This window comes from Anneissia japonica, unplaced genomic scaffold (assembly GCF_011630105.1).
Source record: "Anneissia japonica isolate Jap-2015-1 unplaced genomic scaffold, ASM1163010v1 scaffold287960_len3192837_cov198, whole genome shotgun sequence".
NCBI lineage: Eukaryota > Metazoa > Echinodermata > Crinoidea > Comatulida > Comatulidae > Anneissia > Anneissia japonica.
The window spans coordinates 1988724-2002170 of record NW_022712725.1 but is presented as its reverse complement, the minus strand read 5'-3'; the positions used below and the strand labels follow the sequence as shown (position 1 = coordinate 2002170).

Genomic DNA, 13447 nt, shown 5'->3' with positions numbered 1-13447 from the left:
AGCTGCACTGATGAGGCCTGGAAGGCCGAAACGGATCCGTCTGCAGATATTGGGATTCCTTCCAGTGGATGCTTAGATTATTTTGTCATTCTGATCGGATTTTCTCTACTGTTCCGTTTTAATTTTAATTTTAAATTGTTTTGCATTATATGGCCGTTTGCTGTTTTATGGGTTTTTCCCATTTGCCTTTCAAACTTGCCGGTTCAAATCTGATTAAAGCAGCTGATAGTTAATATTCCTTTCATGCATAGTTAAACAGCACTAGTTCTTCATAGGCGGATTCAAGGAGAAAGGCAGTCGGCCTGGCCCCCGAATTTTGTTAAAACTTTTTAAAAAATTAAGAAAAAAGAAAATTCGACTAAAATTTTGAGTCTAGGAGTGCCATTTCTGGCCATCTAAGGTGCCATAATCATAGAATTTCTTACCTCAGTTCAATCATGGTGGGACTCTGAGGAAGTATAGACCCTCCATCTGTAAAAGTCGCTCTCCAGGCCCCCTCTATTTAAAATTCCTGGATCCGCCACTGGTTCTTGGTGTACCACAGGTAAGACAGATCATTATGAATCACCCTCATCTGTTTATCACTTGCATATTCAAATATGTATTATATGTATACACAATATATATAAAGGGAGATAAATTCATGTATACACAAATAAACTGTCATCTATTATTGATGACTATTCAAATGCTCAAAAAACCTAAAATGCTATAACTTTCAATCCAATTCAGTCAGTGATACAAATTGGGAAATGTTGCCCCTCCCCACCCAAAAATGTGAATTATTGCTATGTACCAGCTGACTAAATTTACATTGTATAAATGGAGCAGATAACTACATGCGAGATGTAATAACGCTGTTTCAGTTTCTAAAGGTAAATGGTACATCTACCTGGCATCACTGGAGCATCTTTGTAATTACTTTTTTCCCACCAAATGGAGAGTTTATGGGAAACAGCAGCATCGTTCATGTGAATTGCTGTGATAAAACTCAATTGTTCGTTAGTTTAATGTTGGAGTATCATGGGAGCTCTTCCTTGGCAGCTGATGCTCTTAATCTTCAAACCAAGGACCTCCTCTCATTTATGTTGTTTGCTGATTTGCTCCATGGCTCTCCACACTCTCAATTTGGTGGAGAATCTGAACCAAGTCTGTTGAGGTTAACCCAAGTCTTTTCCAAGTTTACAACCTTTTGCATTACTGAAAAGGCAGTCAAAAAACTGCTTAATGTACAAAGTATTGCTTGGACCATCAGCCTACGATCCAAGTTGGTTGGTTCGGGGGTGCTGTAACAGAGCTTTTGTAGCATAATGATTAGCTGGAATATCTGTTTCTTGAAAGATGTAGGTGGAAGATTTAAACTACCATGATTTACTCTATTTATTTGCGAGCTTAATTGTATGGACGTTTTATCTCAGGTTTGCAGGAACAGTACCAGTGTGTCAAATGTTTTTTTCTGGTTTTGTCATCGGCACCTAACAACTCTTAATTCATTTTTTCAGAACAAGGTAAACTTTTTTGTGAATTAAAACTGTGACTCCATGGAGCAGTGTATAACATGCACCAGAGTACTGCATGCTACAGGCACTGCTGGTGATGTTCAGACTGTTGTAGTATTCATCCCATTCAGTCCCTGCTAACCTTAATAGAATTTACATGAGACTGTGTGTCTTAATAACCTTCGCATCGTTTGTTGAAGAGGTGTTAGGATATGATCCAATGATGCCAAAATATCGTAGTACCTAATCTTGAGTCCCCTTTGACGAAGCAATTCTTAACTGGAAGATTAGATCAGATCTGAGAGTTTTTGGTTTGCTGAGGACAAGGTGACATTATGGAAAGTATTAAGTGCAACATCAACTTAGGCAGATATGTTAACACCATTCAGTTAGTGGTTTCTACTACACTGTCTATTACAGATCTCAAGAAGGAAAGGTCTGTCAAGTAATGGAACATCTCAACAAACAATGCAAACTGGTAGACCTTTCTTTTCACTCCGATATACTCCTAATTTCGTAGTCCTTTAGGAGGTCATTTTTACACACCAGAACCAAACCAAAGGCAGGCCACTTCTATAGCGCTGCTCCAGCACCACAAGTCTCAATCAAAAGATTAAGGGGCGAAGGTTAAGTGTCAGTGCTCAGTGATTAAGTTAGGGAGATTCAGATGGCAAAATATGGTGATATGTTGCGATTTTGTGAATACATCAGAATAACTTTTTTTTGCAAAAGAATATCCATTGGAAGGTGTGTGGGGGAGCAAGAATTCTGGGAGGGAGCAAGATTTCTGGGAGGGGGAGGGAGCAAGATTTCTGGGAGGGGGTTATTTCTTGTGCTCTTATTTTCTTCCCAATGCATCACTGATCCCATTATATGATATCATATAAAAATAAGATGACTATTGTGTGATATATAAATGAATAACGATTATCTATTTGCAATTTTTTTTGTTAAAAGCTAATTTTCGGCAGCGGCCATTTCGAAATTCAAAATCGAGGCCCTACAAGTGAATAAAAAAAAACTGGCACCCATTTTTTTTCTTAATCTGTGAATTTTTTAGATATTTTTAGAATCTACCCAAAAAATGACAAAGTTAAAAATATGATATAAGACAACAGACGATTCGGTTAAGAAAGGTCAATTAACCAGATCTACCTGAAGTGACTTGGGAACCCCTGCATATTTGTTTATGAATTCAGAAGTTAAACTGTTATATCTTATTTGATATATTTCATACATTTATGGATGATGTACCTATTTGCTATTTTATTTCAGCTGGTAGCATTGTAAAACTGGCTACAAAAAACGAGGGGTTGATAGATGTGATACTTTACCAATTAAGATTACTTTTGACATTGCATCAAGAAAAGGCTTGACGTGTGGGTCTAGTGAACACATTCTGAAAAACAGAGTACATATTACCAGGCTGCAAATTACGTGGCCCCAGTTGACCAGCAAAGATCTGGAACCGCATCAAAGTAAAAGAGTTCATCATCAGTAAAAGTAAAGACAGTCTCTACCGTATCCTGCATCCTTGAAGGCGAGGCATTGTGTGGCAAGCAAAAACAAATTTGACGTTATAATTTTTAAGGAAGGCAGATTTAACATGAGTTTTGTGGCTTTCCTTCTCATTGTAATCTTTATTGTAGGCCTTACCGTTCTGAAGTGGCCTCAACTTTTGCAGTGGGCCATGACAAGAACATGGCCCGAAATGATTGTATATTCTTGTCTTTGTTTTGTTATTTGGAATGTTTTTATAATTTATATGTATAGATACTTTTTTTGAAAATTATCGTAGACCAAGCTTTTTTTTATCAATAACTTCATTACACTATTATTATTAATATTAATATGATTATAATAATGAAATTACAATGATAATTATAGAATATTTTACATTTTCTCACAATTTGATTCATTGTAGTTAGGATTATGTACTTGAATTGTTTTGGAAGAGGGCCTGTCAGCATTGCAGTTAGAGCCATCCTCTCAATTATTATTGAATAATATTACTTATTTCTTATTATAATTCCATCATTCTTGGGTTAATTAGTTATTGTCTAGTATGTTGGGGCTGAAATATTTAAAAAGGTGATAGGGACAAACTACAAAGGTTTGTCAATAGGTGTGAGAAAGGAGGTATTTGAGAGGATTATCTGTTCGGGTCTGCAGACAGTGCACTCAGTCTAGCGACTAGTTAAAAAGTCCGATGAATAAATTGCTGACGAAAGTCATCCGTTACATTCGGCTATTGCTGGTTGCTTTATACAACGCAACGCAGTGCTATCGGCTACAAACACGAATAGATATTATAACTCTTTCATTCCGGGAGGAATTTGCCTTCTTAAGAATAGACATTTTAGATAGATTTTTTTGATGAAATTTTCTTTCTTCGAGAGTGCAAGAGAGTACTATAATATCCAAATGTTGGATGAATAAAGAGATGTATGACTATTATATATAACCAAACAATTAGGGAAAATAATCTATAACTAGCAGTGTCATTATCGGGGTCATTGTGCCTCTCAATGAATAATGTTGCTAATTAAACTGTCAGTACATAATTTCCATTTAAAACTGATAATCTATAACACCAAAATATCTGTTAATCAGAGGCGGGTGTGGAGGGGGTCGGGCCGACCTCCACGACCCCCCCCCCCCTCCTTTTTTGGAAAGTAAATTGGAAAAAGAAAAAAGAAAGAAAGAAAAAGAAATAGTTGATTGCCTAAAACGCCTCAGATTTTCGGACGTTTTAAAAATAAAAAAATTATCGAGGGCATGTACTAGTACCCTTTTTCGGATCCGTCCTCTTTTTTAATTACATGTCATATGTAATTAGTTGCATCGACAGTTATTTAAACACTGAATCATTAGGTTTATATCTTTGGATTTCACTTCATATACTATTAGAGTGGATGTTTGTGTGTAGGCCTACGTCTCGTGAAAGCAAGAACAACATTCCTGTTACAAACTTCCAGTCGTATCGTGTGACGAATAAAAAGATGGAAATGTATTTTACAGTGCAACCTAATAATTGCCTCTATTTTGGCAATTGATGGCATCATGGAAGAATAAAATTTCATTTAAAAAAGGCGACTCAAGTGTGTGTGTTGTAAAATAAGTGAATCTCTGTCAGCGATGAACAGAAAACAAAAATTGGCAGAAGTTGTAGAGTATGGTAATCTATCGTCCCTTCCTTTTTTCAATTGTTTGTACTAGATTCTGAAACATGTATCTGTACCTCTTTGATCCTTTATTATTTATAAGTCCTAAACCTATGCCCTATCTCTTTTTTTTGGACTTCAAACATTTTAGAAATAACAAAGTTTGTCCATTACCAGGAGCGGACAAAGACGTTTACACCCTTCGCCCTGGCGAAGGTCAGGCTGAGATAAAACACATAACACAAAAATAGAAAGTAACTGCATGGCCGGGTGTAGTACTCGGGGTGAATACGGTACAAGGGAATCTTTGAATGTTAGACTGAACATACTGAAGAAAGACGACGACAGTAAAACATTTATTAAAAACAAGCACTTCGTGAATATATAATGTTCTAACATAGCCTATTTGGTACCGGCGCGGTACCATATACAGCACTTATTTATTCAAGGGTGAATATACGAATAGAGAGAAATACCTTACCCCAAAACAAGTCATGCATGCATACAATGACTAAATTGTTTCTCTCATTAGACAAACGTACTATACCGTTTATGCATCATCATGGTCATGTTGGTTATGTACAATGTACTAATATACAATATACAATATAAATTTTGTTTTATATTGTTGAGGTTTTCCTGTATCGTTATAATTGGAAATATGTGAATACAGTATTTTCTGTTTACACTAGGCCAACATCAATAATACATTTCAGAAGCCATATCTTTATATCCTGATCGCCTGATTACATATATTGGCAGTTTAAATATTATCATAGAAAATACAGTAGGCCTACAAATCTATTATTGCTGTCATCTGAACACTAAATTCACAGCGCCATGTAATATTATAAACACATTCTAATCAGATACATATCCAAAGGGACAAACCTAAACTGTATATAGGTTGAAGGGGGATTAGTTTCAGATGAGGAACTGGCACACGCAGGACCTGGATAATTTTGAGCTATTTTTTATCTGTTTTGAGAGGTTATACAGGTCCTGTGGAAGTTCAATTTTAATTGACTAATGTACTGTATACCGCATTTCATAAATGAGTGAGACACTATGAGACACTATATGCCAATCATGACATTTGCCAAGGATTATTTAAGTGTTTTCTTTGGTTGTGTATTCTGTTTCCTGTTTTGTGTACCATTCTGCTGTTGATTTAGTTAATAAATAAATGAAATAAATTTTAAAAAATAACATCCATTTTCTACATATGTATTTTTTATTTATTTATTTTTTGTAATCTTATAAATATACATCACATTTTTTTTCAAATTTTGTCCAACAATTATAGGTTTAAAGAAGTTACCAATCGTATCACTCAAATTTATTATTCTTCAATTACAAAACCCGAAAGAAAAATAGTAAACAAATTACCAGTTTTGTTGTTTACATTGCACAAACCTCAGATTTAACTCTGATAAGCTTGACTATCTATAATTATTGTAGTGAAAAAGTACCGTATACATAAACTCAAATTTAAAAATATAAATATATGAGGTAAAAAACTTTACAAAATTACTAGGCCTATCTAAATGTATAATTACAATAGACAACACTGTATTTTCTACTAAAATTCATGCACAATTATTGTACATTTAGAGTAAAATGATACGGGTGGTTAAACGAGGCAAAAAATTGCTTCATAAATGTACACCATTGCCTTGTGATATAAAAGATAAATATATTTAATACTTTTATTTCTTTGATCAACATACTTTGTTATATGAAAATGTTCATGTTACTTGGCAAAGTACTAATTATTGCTTCAGAAGAACTTATTTAATCTAGCACATTAACCATTTATAACTTGTGTAACCATAATGCAATAGAATGAGACAGGATGCTGCAGGCATCCAACAATTTGAAAAAAAAAAACAGATCTGAAATTCGAGAATGTATTTGCAGGCCCGTATCCAGGGGGTGGGGTTTATGGTTCGGGAGAACCCCTTTTCTAGCAAACCCCCCTCTTTTTCTGGCGAAACCCCCGCTTTAAATTTCCCAAATAAGTCCTCAAACCCAACTAATGCACTGCAGACCCACCCAGATACAGACATTTTCAAACATATCTGCTTTTATAGCATTATTTAGACCTATAAAGCACAAAAAGCCTCTTGCTTTGGGGGTTTCGCCGACCCCATAGGGGCTTCGACTGTTTGACCTCACGCCAAGAACCCCCAAAACCCCCCCCCCCCCCAACCCCTTGGAAGAACCTGGCTACGGGCCTGAAAAGGATTAACAGGGAATGATGGATTAAGAATTAGAGCGACAGTTACAAATTCAAAATAGTGAGTAAACATGGGGACGCATGCTCCTTGTAAATGGATGGTGGAAAAAATGGATATATTTTCCTGAAAAATTTTATATTCAAAAATATAAATGGCCAAAACATTTTTTTTTTAGTGGAACTAAAAGATACTTTTTACAAAGATTTTGTAGAAATAATTTTACATAATTTAACAACAAATTAAAATGGATGATAAATGTGGAAATAAATGGATTTAAGAGTGCTATTCAAGATGGGCTTCTTGTCGAGACATCTTTTGCAAAGTAAAAAGTTGGGGGGAGCTTTTTTTCAAAATGAATGCTGTAAATTTTGTGGATTTGTGTTGTAAAACAATAAATAAGGCCACTGTAATATCAATCAGTATCAAGGAGTGCATTTAACTGGCATTAAATCACCTAAAACTACTGTATTAACCAAGCTTGTATTTAATTTATTTTGTTTTCTGAAATTCATGTACAGTGTATGTGACTGTAATAACTTGAAAAGAAGAAATGCTATCTTGAAAAGAAGCCCATGGGCTTCTTTCTGAGACGGGCTTCTTTTCGAGGCTAATTTTTCAAACTAAAAATGGAGGGGTGGGGCTTCAATTCGAGATAGGCTTCATCTCGAGATTAAGCCCAGTGGGCTTCAATTCGAGGTTTTACGGTAGTGAGTAAACATGGGGACGCATGCTCCTTGTAAATGGATGGTGGAAAAAATGGATATATTTTTCTGAAAATTTTTATAATCAAAAATATAAATGGGCAAAACAATTTTTTTTTTTAGTGGAAGTTACAAAGACTTTGTAGAAATAATTTGACATAATTTAACAACAAATTAAAATAAATGATGAATGTAGAAATAAATGGATTTAAGAGTGCTATAGATTATTCAATGATCCTAAAGGACGAATGAATGAACAGATTGAAGTTTGAAATGGATGGACTGATGTTTAATGGATGGACAGGGACACAAGATGATCCAATATTTTGAAAAATTATGGCTACATTTGTTTGGAATATAGGCCTAGTATATTTTTAATACAAAATTTAAATTTGATAGTCAAAAGAAGGTATGATGTGAGCCTCTGGGCTATCACTATAAAATATTTGGATGAATATTCAGATCAATGATTGAATAGAGGTGGATGGACAAACGAGCGATGGACCGACCACTGACCGACCACTGACCGACCGACCAGCCAACGATGGAATAGATACATGTACACACAGAAAAAAGAATTACATTTAATATGAAGGAATTTTAAATTGATGGATGGACAGATGAATAAAAAAAATGAAAATTGTTAGGTAGTATTCCTGCCAAGCATGGGCAGCTTTCCACTGGTCAATGATGGCCACCCCTCCATCTTTATAAATAATAATTATAATAAATGGACATTTCTATGTTAATGTTACTTTATTACTATACATTAATAAAGCACCGCTATCAAACACTACACAAAACATGATTTTTAATTGTTGGCATAAGCTCCACTGAGGAATGAACTTCAAACCTCCGCCATAAAGGCTCTAGTAGTGGCACCTGAGCTGTACCGGTCGGGGGCACTAAGTTATCAGGAGCGCTAGCAGCCGTGGCATAACGAAGGGGGCTGAAGGGTGGGGGACAAGGAGGTCTAGAGGGTTATGTAACCACAAATCAATTCACCACTAGATTTTGTGTGAACTCTGAATAATTGATGTAGCACAAGTTCAACAACTGTGCTAGAGATTTTGAGTTGCAGACTTCCACAATTATTTCACAAGATAATAATTAATAGTGGAATAGCCGTGTCTTGCATTTAGGTCGATCCTCTGGTTGTTGCGTATGATGCAAGCTAGCTTGTGCCAACTAACATGAGGCAATGCTGTGCAATGATCCATTTACAGCCAGCGCATTGATAAATGATATTTAATGATAGCAAGAGGCTGCAGGTTTTAATTCCGCAGGAGAAACTTTTTTTCATACATTTATTGATTTCATACATTTATGGATGATGTACCTATTTGCTATTTTATTTCAGCTGGTAGCATTGTAAAACTGGCTACAAAAAACGAGGGGTTGATAGGTGTGATACTTTACCAATTAAGATTACTTTTGACATTGCATCAGAAAAGGCTTGACGTGTGGGTCTAGTCAACACATTCTGAAAAACAGAGTACATATTACCAGGCTGCACATTACGTGGCCCCAGTTGACCAGCAACGATCTGGAACCGCATCAAAGTAAAAGAGTTCATCATCAGTAAAAGTAAAGACAGTCTCTACCGTATCCTGCATCCTTGAAGGCGAGGCATTGTGTGGCAAGCAAAAACAAATTTGACGTTATAATTTTTAAGGAAGGCAGATTTAACATGAGTTTTGGCTTTCCTTCTCATTGTAATCTTTATTGTAGGCCTTACCGTTCTGACGTGGCTTAGACCTGTACTTTGGCAGTGGGCCATGACAAGAACATGGCCCGAAATTATTGTATATTCTTGTCTTTGTTTTGTTATTTGGTTTTTTTTTTTGTTCCGAAGTTATTATATGTATAAATATATTTTTTCATAATTATCATAGGCCAAGCTTTTCTTTTTATCAATAACTTCATTACAATATTATTATTAATATTAATATGATTATAATAATGAAATTACAATGATAATTATAGAATATTTTACATTTTCTCACAATTTGATTAATTGTATTTAGGATTATATACTTATTTTGAATTGTTTTGGAAGAGGGCCTGTCAGCATTGCAGTTAGAGCCATCCTCTCAATTATTATTGAATAATATTACTTACTTATTTCTTATTATAATTCCATCATTCTTGGATTAATTTCTTGGGTTAATTAGTTATTGTCTAGTATGTTGGGGCTGAAATATTTAAAAAGGTGATAGGGACAAACTACAAAGGTTTGTCAATAGGTGTGAGCAAGGAGGTATTTGAGAGGATTATCTGTTCGGGTCTGCAGACAGTGTACTCAGTCTAGCGACTAGTTAAAAAGTCCGGTGAATAAATTGCTGACGAAAGTCATCCGTTACATTCGGCTATTGCTGGTTGATTTATACAACGCAACGCAGTGGTATCGGCAACAAACACGAATAGATATCATAACTCTTCATTCCGGGAGGAATTTGCTTTTTTAAGAATAGACATTTTAGATAGATTTTTTTGATGAAATTTTCTTTCTTCGGGAGTGCAAGAGAGTACCGTACTATAATATCCAAATGTTGGATGAATAAAGAGATGTATGACTATTATATATAACCAAACAATTAGGGAAAATAATCTATTAACTAGCAGTGTCATTATCAGGGTCATTGTGCCTCTCAATGAATAATGGTTAATGGTTTTTAATTTATAGAGCGCAAAATACAAAAAGTCTCTAATAATAATAATAATAATGTTGCTAATTAACCTGTCAGTACATAATTTCCATTTAAAACTGATAATCTATAACACCAAAATATCTGTTAATCAGAGGCGGGTGTGGAGGGGGTCGGGCCGACCTCCACGACCCCCCCCCCCTCCTTTTTTTGGAAAGTAAATTGGAAAAAGAAAAAAGAAAGAAAGAAAAATAAATAGTTGATCGCCTAAAACGTCTCAGATTTTCGGACGTTTTAAAAATTAAAAATTTATCGAGGGCATGTACTAGTACCTTTTTTTCGGATCCATCCCCTTTATTAATTACATGTCATGTGTAATTAGTTGCATCGACAGTTATTTAAACACTGAATAATTAGGTTTATATCTTTGGATTTCACTTCATATACTATTAAAGTGGATGTTTGTGTGTAGGCCTACGTTTCGTGAAAGCAAGAACAACATTCCTGTTACAAACTTCCAGTCGTATCGTGTGACGAATAAAAAGATGGAAATGTATTTTACAGTGCAACCTAATAATTGCCTCTATTTTGGCAATTAATGGCATCATGGAAGAATAAAATTTCATTTAAAAAAGGCGACTCAAGTGTGTGTGTTTTAAAATAAGTGAATCTCTGCCAGCGATGAACAGAAAAAAAAAATTGGCAGAAGCTGTAGAGTATGGTAATTTATCGTCCCTTCCTTTTTTCAATTGTTAATACTAGATTCTGAAACATGTATCTGTACCTGTTTGATCCTTTATTATTTATAAGTCCTAAACCTATGCCCTATCTCTTTTTTGGACTTCAAACATTTTAGAAATAACAAAGTTTGTCCATTACCAGGAGCGGACAAAGACGTTTACACCGTTCGCCCTGGCGAAGGTCAGGCTGAGATAAAACACATAACACAAAAAGAGAAAGTAACTGCATCGCCGGGTGTAGTACTCGGGGTGAATACGGTACAAGGGAATCTTTGATTGTTTTGAGTGTTTAGACTGAAGAAAGACGACGACAGTAAAACATTTATTAAAAACAAGCACATCGTGAATATATAATGTTCTGACATAGCCTATTTGGTACCGGCGCGGTACCATATACAGCACTTATTTATTCAAGGGTAAATAGACGAATAGAGAGAAATACCTTACTCCAAAACAAGTCATGCATGCATACAATGACTAAATTGTTTCTCTCATTAGACAAACGTACTATACCGTTTAGGCATCGTCATGGTCATGCTGGTTATGTACAATGTACTAATATACAATATACAATATAAATTTTGTTTTATATTGTTCAGGTTTTCCTGTATCGTTAATTGGAAATACGTGAATACAGTATTTTCTGTTTACACTTGGCCAACATCAATAATACATTTCAGAAGCCATATTATATCCTGATCGCCTGATTACATATATTGGCAGTTTAAATATTATCATAGAAAATACAGTAGGCCTACAAATCTATTATTGCTGTCATCTGAACACTAAATTCACAGTGCCATGTAATATTATGAACACATTCTAATGAGATACATATCCAAAGGGACAAACCTAAACTGCATATAGGTTGAAGGGGGTTTGTTTCAGATGAGGAAATAAATATTTCGAGGGAACGAAATAATTTTGAGGGCGCCCTTATAACTTTATGACAACCGTATCACCACTCACAGATGCCTGCTTTTTTCTGACATAGTTAAAGGGATATGAAAATGGATGTAGACGAAAGGAATTTATGCTGTAGGGACTTTTTAGTAAACTTTTTAGGACAGGTCTTATATTCATTTTCATCTTTAGATCATGACTAATCGCATCATTCCCATATACTGGATTTAATCGATCTTACAGGGGGTTAACTGCTAGGCGATAACATATATATTTTTCTGAAAACTTTTATAATCAAAAATATAAATGACCAAAACATTTTTTTTTCAGTGGAAGCAAAAAATACTTTTTACAAAGACTTTGTAGAAATAATTTGACACAATTTAACAACAAATTAAAATAAATGATGAATGTGGAAATAAATGGATTTAAGAGTGCTATAGATTAATCAATGATCCTGAAGGACGAACGAATGGACGTATTGAAGTTTGAAATGGATGGACAATGGACACAAGATGATCCAATATTTGAAAAATTTGAGCATAGTGTAGGGCTACATTTGTTTGGAATATAGGCCAAGTATATTTTTAATACAAAATTTAACTTTGATAGTCAAAAGAAGGTATGATGTGAGCCTCTGGGCTATCACTATAAAATATTTTGATGAATCTTCCACTGACCACTGACGGACCGACGATGGAATAGATGAATGTACACACAGAAAAAAGAATTACGTTTAATAAGAAGGAATTTTTAATTGATGGATGGACAGATGAAAAAAAAATGAAAATTGTTAGGTAGTATTCCTGCCAAGCATGGGCTGCTTTCCACTGGTCAATGATGGCCACCCCTCCATCTTTAGAAATAATAATAATAATAATAATAATAATAATAATAATAAATGGACATTTCTATGTTAATGTTACTTTATTACTATACATTAATAAAGCACCGCTATCAAACACTACACAAAACATGATTTTTAATTGTTGGCATAAGCTCCACTGAAGAATGAACTTCAAACCTCCGCCATAAAGGCTGCAGTAGTGGCACCCCAGCCGTATCGGTCGGGGGCTCCAAGTTATCAGGAGCGCTAGCAGCCGTGGCATAACGAAGGGGCTGAAGGGTGGGGGACAAGGAGGTCTAGAGGGTTATGCAACCACAAATCAATTCACCACTAGATTTTGTGTGAACTCTAAATAAGGAATGAAGCACAAGTTCAACAACTGTGCTAGAGATATTGAGTTGCAGACTTGAACAACTATTTCATAAGATAATTATTAATAGTGGAATAGCCGTGTCTTTCATTTAGGTCGATCCTCTGGTTGTTGCGTATGATGCATTCTAGCTTGTGCCAAGCACAAACTTGAGCATGATGTCATACTGCTAAAATATTAGGAAAATTTGTCAAATTAAATATGATAGTGTAGACAGCTTAATGCCGGACACTCACTGCGTCGTAGGACGGTCGTACGACTGCCGCACAACGAATCCACCTCTGCTTCCGGCGAGCGATAGACGACGTAACGCCATCTGCTGATTGTCAGTGGCA

At 35.2% G+C, this 13447-nt stretch overlaps 1 long non-coding RNA gene across 1 annotated transcript in view; it reads left to right on the top strand.

Moving 5' to 3' along the window:
• LOC117108089 overlaps positions 1-4590 on the top strand; it is a 9331-nt gene extending 4741 nt beyond the window's left edge. Inside the window, exon 2 of the long non-coding RNA XR_004445324.1 lies at positions 2775-4590. This is a non-coding gene — a long non-coding RNA (uncharacterized LOC117108089). The remainder of the gene's footprint in view (positions 1-2774) is intronic.
• Positions 4591-13447: the final 8857 nt, after the last annotated feature.